General features: G+C 40.9%; 1 long non-coding RNA gene across 1 annotated transcript in view; it reads left to right on the top strand.

Annotated features, from left to right (window-relative positions):
- The window catches only part of LOC113611916 (uncharacterized), a 24,870-nt gene continuing 16,098 nt past the window's right edge, over positions 1-8,772 (top strand). Inside the window, exons 1-2 of the long non-coding RNA XR_003429649.1 lie at positions 1-41; positions 1,367-1,369. This is a non-coding gene — a long non-coding RNA (uncharacterized LOC113611916). The remainder of the gene's footprint in view (positions 42-1,366; positions 1,370-8,772) is intronic.

The raw sequence follows: 8,772 nt of genomic DNA, 5'->3' as shown, positions 1-8,772 counted from the left end.
TTGTAAAGCAATTATACTCCAATAAAGATGTTAAAAAAAAAGTCAGTGGCTTAAAACCAGAATCGTTTACTCTCATGTATCTGCGGGTTAGATGAGAGTCAGCTAATTTAGGCTGAACTTGGTTGGAGGTGACTCTGCTGCATTGAGTCTGTTATCACACGGGACTACAAGGCTGGTGCCTGCGTACTCTTCTTATGGTAATAGTACAAGGGCAAGACACAAGAGAAAACTTGCAGAGTCTCTTGCCAGGCTCAGAACTTGTGCAGCATCATTGCCTCCTCATTCTCTTGGCCAAATAAAATCCTTTGGCTGAACTCAAAGTCAAGGGACAGAGAAGTGCACCCAACCCAGGAAGGCACTGCAAAGTTAGATGGCAATGGCCATCTATATAGGAAGGGACAAGGAACTAGAGCCATCAGTGTATTCTACCACAATGCTCTTCCCCATGGTACCAGGCAACTTCTCCACACAGGTTTCTCATCCACATTCGAGCTCCCTACGGCTGACACAGTAGATGTCTATTCTGTCCTCAAACTAGAGTCAAAGGACATATTCCTGCTTTGCCACCCAACATGGCTCTCCCACTGCATTTCTCTCTGTCAGTCTTGTCTGGGTTATTAATTCAAACTATCATCTCACCCTTCCGGGGAGACCTACCTCCAAAACACAGGGGAGTGGTCTCATCTAAGTTCACCCTGTGCACATTTACAACATAGAAACCCCTACAAATCAGCAGAATCATAAAATTCACACGATAAGATTCCTATGCATCCATTAGGAGTAGATTTAAACCCTATGTATTTAAACTCTCCTAGCTGGACCCTTATTCTCTGATGCCTAACTCTTCATTCATTCATCCAATGCATTTGGCAATTTTTTTATTGACTACATACTGTGAGTCAGGCATTGCGCGAGGTAATGCAAAACTGAGCAGAGTAGCCGCAGGCCTTGCCCTCACCGAGCTTTGTTTTTTTCCCTGGTAAATTAATAGGTACTGATGTATGTTAATGAATTCATGTCATGTTATGCTTACTCACATTTGCATAAATTATTTGCATCTTAACAAGAACATTAACCCAAAATGTGACCCATTTTTGTCATGTCTGGCCCTGATGGGGTAAGGAACACTTTCTGAGCAGGAATGCTTTTCAGCGGTCTGTACATCACACCCCCTAACTTGTCACGGATAGTAAGTTCCTAGAATGAAACCTCTCTGCCCACAGTGGAGGGAGGCTGGCAAAACCCTGTCTGGATGGTGAAGGCCAGGTGATCACCCCAGAAAGTAATTTTGTGGGTACTTAGCACTCTTCGATGAAAAAAATACACAAGTATCTTTAAGTACCTTCTCAGTGCCGGGTCCTGAAAGAATGTAGGTTTTGGGGTGAGATTGTCTGGGTTTGAGTCCACACTCCACCCTTTATTAGCCATGTCACCTCTCTGGCCTCTGTTCCCTCATCTGTAAAAATGGAGATAATCAGAGTAGTTATTCATAGAATTATTGTGAAGTTTAAATAAGATAATCTACATAAGCACTTAGCACAGTGCTTACCACATTACAGACACTGAATGAATACTTAGCTGTTATTATCGTGTCCTATAAGCACAGCTGGATAGATAGATGAAGGATATGAAACAAATTGAAGAAATTATTCTTGTCTCAATTTCAGACAATCCATTTCAGAAGAAAAGGCGCATATTAAACAACAAGAGAGAAATCACAAGATGATTGCATTAGTTAAGGTTCTTTCATTTGCAAGCAACAGAAATTAACTTTGTCTTATTTAAGAAAAAAGATTGAGAGTCAGAGCAAATTCACTGTAATGATTCAGGGCTGTTCCACAGCCTCACAAACAAGTTCAGCTCCTAAACCTTGACATGGACAAGCAAGCCAGCTCTAGAAATTCAACAGCAAGATCTGGGTGTGGATCCTGGGTCTCCTGAGTTCAGCAAGTAAGGTCACTTCAGCCCTTAACACCTCCCAATCTTGGGTTCCTGTGTCCCAAGTTTCAAATTTCCAGGCGGAAGAACCTGGTTGGCCCAGCTTGTGTCAGTTCTCTTCTTCTAGACTGATTCATTAGCGTGGTCTCCTATCAGACATGGCAAGCCACAGGGGTGTCATGTCCTATATATTGGAAGGCTCTTCCCAGATGTCAATAGGGAACTCCGGGAATAGTTGGCCTCCTGTTACCTCTTTGCCCTCATCTCCTACAGTGCTCCAGACACTCTGATCTTGCTTTTCTTCAAAACAGCCAGACACGTAGTGCCTCAGGAACTTTCTACTTGCTATTTCCTTTTCAAGGCATGTTATTCTCTTAAATAACCCCATGAGTCACTTCCGTATCTCCTTCATATGTTTAGTCGAATGTTATCTGCTCAGCAAAGCCTTCCCTGACAAAGTTACTTATTTTATTTTTCAAGTTAAAAAAATTTTTTTAGGCCACGCCACGCGGCTTGTGGGATCTTAGTTCCCCAACCAGGGGTCGAAATGGGCCCTCGGCAGTGAAAGCACAGAGTCCTAGCCATCCGACTGCCAGGGAATTCCCAACAAAGTTATTTAAAATGGCAACATATCCCCTCAGACATCCACATACACACTTTTTTTTTATTAACATCTTTATTGGAGTATAATTGCTTTACAACGGTGTGTGAGTTTCTGCTTTATAACAAAGTGAATCAGCTGTACGTATACATATATCCCCATATCTCTTCCCTCTTGCGTCTCCCTCCCACCCTCCCTATCCCACCCCTCTAGGTGGTCACAAAGCACCGAGCTGATCTCCCTGTGCTATGCGGCTGCTTCCCACTAGCTATCTATTTTACGTTTGGTAGTGTCTATATGTCCATGCCACTCTCTCACTTCGTCCCAGCTTACCCTTCCCCCTCTCCGTGTCCTCAAGTCCATTCTCTACATCTGCATCTTTATTCCTGTCCTGCCCCTAGGTTCTTCAGAACCATTTTTTTAAAGAATTTATATATTTTATTTTTATTTTACATCTTTACTGGAGTATAATTTCTTTACAATGGTGTGTTAGTTTCTGCTTTATAAAAAAGTGAATCAGTTATACATATACGTATGTTCCTATATCTCCTCCCTCTTGCGTCTCCCTCGCATACGATATTTGTTTTTCTCTTTCTAACTTACTTCTGTATGACAGTCTCTTAATGTATGACAGTCTCTAGGTCCATCCATGTCTCTACAAATGACCCAATTCCGTTCCTTTTTATGGCTGAGTAATATTCCATCATATATATATGTGCCACATCTTCTTTATCCATTCATCTATTGATGGACACTTACGTTGCCTTCATGTCCTGGCTATTGTAATAGTGCTGCAATGAACATTGGGGTGCATGTGTCTTTTTGAATTATGGTTTTCTCAGGGTATATGCCCAGTGGTGGGATTGCTGGGTCATAAGGTAGTTGTATTTTTAGTTTTTTAAGGAACCTCCATACTGTTCTCCATAGTGGCTGTATCACATACACACTTCTAATCCCTCTTTCTCTGCTCTCTTTCTCTCTCAAGTATTTAAAACCTGCAGTACCAGTTAGCTACTTCTGCATAACAAAATACTGCAAACTTAGCAGCTTAAAACAACCGCCATTTTATCTAGGTTGTAGACTGTGGGTTGGCTGTGCAGTTCTTCTGGCCTGGACTGACTCAGCTGACCTCTCCTGGGTTTGCTCATGCGTCTGTGGTCAGCTGGCAGGCCAGCTGATGGCTGCACAATGCGGAATGGCCTCATTCACATTTCTAGTGGTTGGCAGGCTGAGGGACCTCTGTTCTCTTCCATGTAGCTTTCTCATCTTCCAGCAGTCTTCCTTGGAATCATTCACATAGTGGTTTGAGGGTTCCAAGAGCAGTAAGGGAGTAAGCCCCAGTGAGCTAGCACTTTTCAAACGTTGCTTGTGTTTGTGTCTTATTTGCTAAGGTCCTATTGGCCAAAGTAGGTCACGTGACCAGCCTAGATTTAAGGGGTTGAGAAACAGACTCCAATGCTTGATAAGAAGAGCTGCAAAGTCGTATTGCAAAACAACATGATAAAAGGGTGTACAAACGGGTGGGAAAAATCCGTGGCCATACTTGCAATCTACCACATCTTCTAACATATCATGTAATTTACTTATTATTTTGCTTACTGTAAAAATGAGTCTCCATTCATTCGTGAATCCCTGCCACAAAAGTAACACGGGAGGGGAGAGATTTGTGTGGAGTAATTAGTTTCAGTTTCTTTGCCCACACTGAAGAAATGGAGTCTATTTATGTGAGAAGCTTTCCTTTGAGTTGGGCGCATCCATTGCCACATTTGTGTGTTACAAATTCTGAACAGTCTTCTAAGTGTTTTAATAGCACATGTATTAACTGCTCTAGTAATTACACAGACAAAATCAACATCCCACATGAACATTTAAATGAATGCAAATCAACCTAATGGCCTCTCCTGGGGGGAGGATTATCATGCAGTGAACATTTGCTCTAACTCATATTATATATACAGATGAGATTTTAATTTTGATATACTTCCACATGGACGTATTTTTCAGTTCAATGCAAATCTACTTATAGCGTATCATTAAGGCTGAATCAGTCTCTTTTCTAGTGTATGTATGTGTGTGGTTAATGTTGATATAGACAATGAGGCTTAATTTTCAGAATATCAGATGTTCTATTCTGCTCACCACTTCTCCACCCCCATTGTCATCATTATTATGGAGAACTTTATATTTTTAATGGGGACGTGATGTCTTACCCTCCTACATTTTTTTTTTTTTTTCGGTTTGCAGGCTTCTCACTGTTGTGGCCTCTCCCCTTGCAGAGCACAGGCTCCGGACGTGCAGGCTCAGCGGCCATGGCTCATGGGCCCAGCCGCTCTGCGGCATGCGGGATCCTCCCGGACCGGGGCACGAACCCGTGCCCCCTGCATCGGCAGGCGGACTCTCAACTACTGCACCACCAGGGAAGCCCCCTCCTACATTTTTTATTCTTTTCTCATCTCCGGCCATACTCTCCCACTTTCCCCAATGTCACCCTACACTTGTGTGTTTGTTAAGATTATTATATGGGCACAATGCTGTCATCATATCAACTCACTTAACCTCTCAAAAAAGAAGAAAGGAAGGGAGCTAGAATCAACTGAACACTTGCTCTGTGCCAGGCATTAAAACCCTAGACTAGGGACTTCCCTGGTGGTCCAGTGGTAAAGAATCTGCCTTACAATGCAGGGGACACGGGTTCGATCCCTGGTTGGGGAACTAAGATCCCACATGCCGCAGGGCAAGTAAACCCATGTGCCACAACTACTGAGCTTGCGCACCTCAACTAAAGCCCGCATGCCGTAAACTACAGAGCCCGCATGCTCTGGAGCCTATGCGCCACAATTAGAGAAGAGAAAACCCTCATGCCACAACTAGAGAGAAGCCCACGCACCACAACAAAGAGCCCACACGCTGCAACGAAAAGATCCCGTGTGCCTCAACAAAGATCCCACATGCTGCAACTAAGATCCGACACAGCAAAAAAAAAAAAAAATTAAATAACTAAATAAATAAATCTTTTAAAAAAACCCAAAACTCTAGACTAAGCCTGTGAGATAGATATTATTGTCCCCATCTCATAGCTAAGAAAACAAAGGCACAAAGAGTTTAATTTACCAAAGGTCATAAAACTACTAAATGGCATATCTGGCATTGAACCTAGGTCTGTGAGAACAAAAGTTTTCTCAAATCTCAGCAGAGGTAGACTGGAGTAGAACTTTTTGAGGATGCTATTAACAATCTCTCCTAGGAAGTATTTACATTTCTGATAAAAATGTTTGAGCACTTTTCTGATAAATGTTGATTAGATTTAGAGCCCTGTCTGGGAAGTTAAATTTATGCTCCCAATGCATTAACCACAGAACCAAATATCTTTCTTGTGTGTATCCTAGAACCAGATCTTCTTTCTATTACTTAGTTTAACATCAGCATCTAACCACACTCTTACTCTATTAAAAAAAAACACTTGCACTGGTACTCTCAGACGTTGCTGGAAGGAGTATAAGTATGTACCTCCACTTTGGAAAACTGGCAGTTTATCCAAAAGCTATGCTTATGCAAACCCTATGAACCAGCAATTCCACTCCAGAGTATGTACTGAAGAGAAATTAGTGCACATTCCACCAAAAGACTTGTACAAGAAGGGTTACGACTGCATTATTTCTAATAGCCAAATGCTAGAAACAACTCTAATGTCCAACAATAGGTAAAGAGACAAGTAAATTTTGGTATATTCATACAGTGGAATACTACACAGCAATAAAAAGGAATGAACTAGTGCTGCACATGAAAGCACTGTTGATGCTCACAGGCATCTTTTGTAGAGCAAAAGAAGGCCAGGCAAAAAAGAAGACATGTGGTATGATTGCATTTATTACAAAGTTCAAGAATAAGCAAAACTCATCAATGGTTACCTGGGTGAGTCAAAGTAGTATTGACTGGGAACAGACATGAAGGAGCTTTCTGGAGTGGTGGGAATGTTCTGGACCATGATCTGGATTGTGGTTACACAAGGGTAAAATTTCATCAAGCTGTACACTCAAGATTAACATATTTAACTGCATGTACGTTACATTTCAAAAATATATATAAAAACTCCAATTCCACAAAGATTCTTCACATTCACTTGTTGCAAGTTTGAATAAAACCTTTGACACATACTGGCAATCACTTTGTCTGAGAAATTGCTTTAACATGGACCAGCTCCAATGTCATGTGCTTTAAATGCACCGAATAAAATTATACCTTTTGCTGTTATTTATCTACCCAGAGGGCAACCTATTCTTTACTGCTCTGCTTAAACTCCCCCTTCATCCCTGGTACATCTATGGCTTGTACTACATTTAGCTCTCAGATGAATAGTTGACGTCCATCTATTCATGCACCATCAACCAGTTCGACAGTACTTTCTCTGTCTTTCATGTTGTTGTTTCCCCACAGCTCCTGCCTCACTGCAATGCTGATTAAGGAGCTCTAGTATAGTTGTTGAATTAAACCACAGCATAAATTGCTTCATCTATTTCACTCACATCTTATTTCTCCAAAGAGATGAACAATTTGGGACAAGTTTAGCATGTATGCTTTTCTCCCTAAGCATTCTTTCCTCCAAAATTTCCTTTTCCCTACATCTATCAGATGCCCAGAAAAAGTAAGGTGATGCTAAAAGACTGTTGCGTATTATTTCCAAGAGGCCCATGAAGGAGAAAGAGAGCCATGTCATTCTTTTTTATATGTAAATCTGTGATATTTGCCTTAAAACATATGTACTCATGATAAGCCCTTTGTATTTCCATATACATATGTCAGATATATGTATATATCAGATATATTGACATATCATGAAATGCACCCATTAAAATTTTTTTTTTGGCCATGCCACATGGCTTGTGGGATTCTAGTTCCCCTACCAGGGATTGAACCCAGGCCCTCAGAAGTGAAAGCACAGAGTCCTAACCACTGGACCGCCAGGGAATTCCCAAAATTCACCCATTTAAAGAATACAATTCAATAGTATTTAGTATATTCACAGAGTTGTACAACTATCACCACAATCAAGTTTAGAATATTTTCATCACTCCAAAAACAAACCCCATATCCATCAGCAATCACTCCCCATTTTCTCCCAATTCTTCAGCCCTAGGCAACCAATAATCTACTTTCTGTCTCTACAGAATGGTCTGCTATGGGTGTTTCATAAATGGAAGCACACAATGTGTGTTCTTTTATGACCAGCTTCCTTCATTTGGCATAATGTCCTCAAGGTTCATGCATGTAGCATGTGTCAGTACTTCATTCATTTATTTTACTTAGTAATATTCCATTGTATGGACATATCACATTCTATTTATCAGTTTATAGACGTTTTTGGTTGTTTCCACTTTTTGGCTATTATGAATAATTCTCCTATGAACATTTATATGTAAGTTTTTGTGTGGACATATATTTTCATTTTTCTTGGGTGTCTACCTAGAAGTGGAATTGCTGGGTCATGTGCTTAACTCTACGTTAACCTATGAGGGTTCCAATTTCTCCATATCCTCATCAATATTTACTATTATCTTTTTTTTTTAAATTATAGCCATCCTAGTGGGTATGAAGTAGTATCTCATTGTGGTTTTGATTTACATTTCCCTAATGATTAGTGATGTTGAGCATCTTTCCATGTGCTCATTGGTCATTTGTATATCTTCTTTGGAGAAATGTCTATTTAGATCCTTTGACCATCTTTAATTGGAGTGTTTGGGGATGATTCTTACACAGAGGAAAATAAAAATATGAAACTTAAGAGGACGCATTGTTAACTGAAAAAACTGTACAACTTCAAAGTTGAGAATTCTGTTTTATTTGGCGGACTTTCTGAGGACTTCAAGCCCGGGAGGCTGCCTCTCGGGCAGCTCTGAGGGACTCTCGGGAAGAGGATGGGTAGGAACCAGGATGTGTAGGAGTTTTTGCAACAAAAAACAGGTACTTAGAACATCAAAAGATTAGTGTTAATGAAAGAAAACCTGACATCTCGACTTAATGAATTTAGCCCTTTTCTTTGTATGGGAAGATGCAAGAGTCCGGGTTCATTGAAATCATTCCTTTGGTATGCACCTTAACCATCTAGGGCCAGTATCCGGTTCTTTCCCATCCTAAGTTCCCTCAGGGCTCACCGGCAGGGCAGTGGTAGTGCCTAATGGCTAGATTGTCTTAGCACCCTTTGTTTGTTGATATGGCAGGCAACATTTTTCATTCAC

This window comes from Aethalodelphis obliquidens, unplaced genomic scaffold (genome assembly GCF_003676395.1).
Source record: "Aethalodelphis obliquidens isolate GAN/ISIS:26980383/991018 unplaced genomic scaffold, ASM367639v1 scaffold71, whole genome shotgun sequence".
Classification (NCBI taxonomy): Eukaryota; Metazoa; Chordata; class Mammalia; order Artiodactyla; family Delphinidae; genus Aethalodelphis; species Aethalodelphis obliquidens.
This window is presented reverse-complemented; position numbering and strand designations above follow the sequence as displayed.